Raw genomic sequence first — 674 nt, 5'->3', positions numbered from 1 at the left:
ATAGTTTGCCTGGATGCAGCCTCAAAAAAATTAAAGAGAACGAAGTACAGTTGACCCATGAACAATATGAGTTTGAATTGTGCAGGTCCACTTACATGTGGATTTTTTTTCAAATAAATATCGTAAATGTATTTTCTCTTTCTTATGACTTTCTTAATAACATTTTCTTTTCTCTAGCTTACTTTATTGTAAGAATATACAATACATATAACATACAAAATTTATGTTAATTAACTGCTCATGTTATTGGTGAGACTTTCTTCCAGTCAACAGTAGTCTATTAGTAGTTTTTAGGAAGTCAAAGTTATATGCAGATTTTAGACTGCACGGGGGTCTAAAAAGGTTGTATGTAGTCTAGAATGCACAGCTCCTTTAACTTCTGCGTTGTTCATGTCAATTGTACAAACTCACTTGTTAAGAAAAAATGTTTTTTCAGAAATAAATTATAGAGCTTTAAAGTTTGTTTTTTGGACGTGGTTGCATAGTGGAGCAGTTAGCACGTCTGCTTTACATGTAGAAGGTCCTGGGTTCATGCCCCAGTGGAGCCACAGTCCACTGTCTATGGCCATGCCACCTTGAACAAGCCCGATGTCTGATCTTGGATGCTAAGCAGGGTTGGGTCTGGTTAGTACTTGGATGGGAGACCACCTAGGAAGACCAGGTGCTGTAGGCAT

At 37.4% G+C, this 674-nt stretch overlaps 1 protein-coding gene and 1 pseudogene across 1 annotated transcript in view; one reads left to right on the top strand and one right to left on the bottom strand.

Moving 5' to 3' along the window:
• The window catches only part of LIMA1 (LIM domain and actin binding 1), a 74,030-nt gene that overhangs the window by 55,308 nt on the left and 18,048 nt on the right, over positions 1-674 (bottom strand). The gene's annotated exons all lie outside the window — the stretch shown is intronic.
• Positions 558-673, top strand: LOC112483894 (annotated as a pseudogene).

This window comes from Pteropus alecto, unplaced genomic scaffold (genome assembly GCF_000325575.1).
Source record: "Pteropus alecto unplaced genomic scaffold, ASM32557v1 scaffold196, whole genome shotgun sequence".
NCBI classification, from domain to species: Eukaryota; Metazoa; Chordata; class Mammalia; order Chiroptera; family Pteropodidae; genus Pteropus; species Pteropus alecto.
This window is presented reverse-complemented; position numbering and strand designations above follow the sequence as displayed.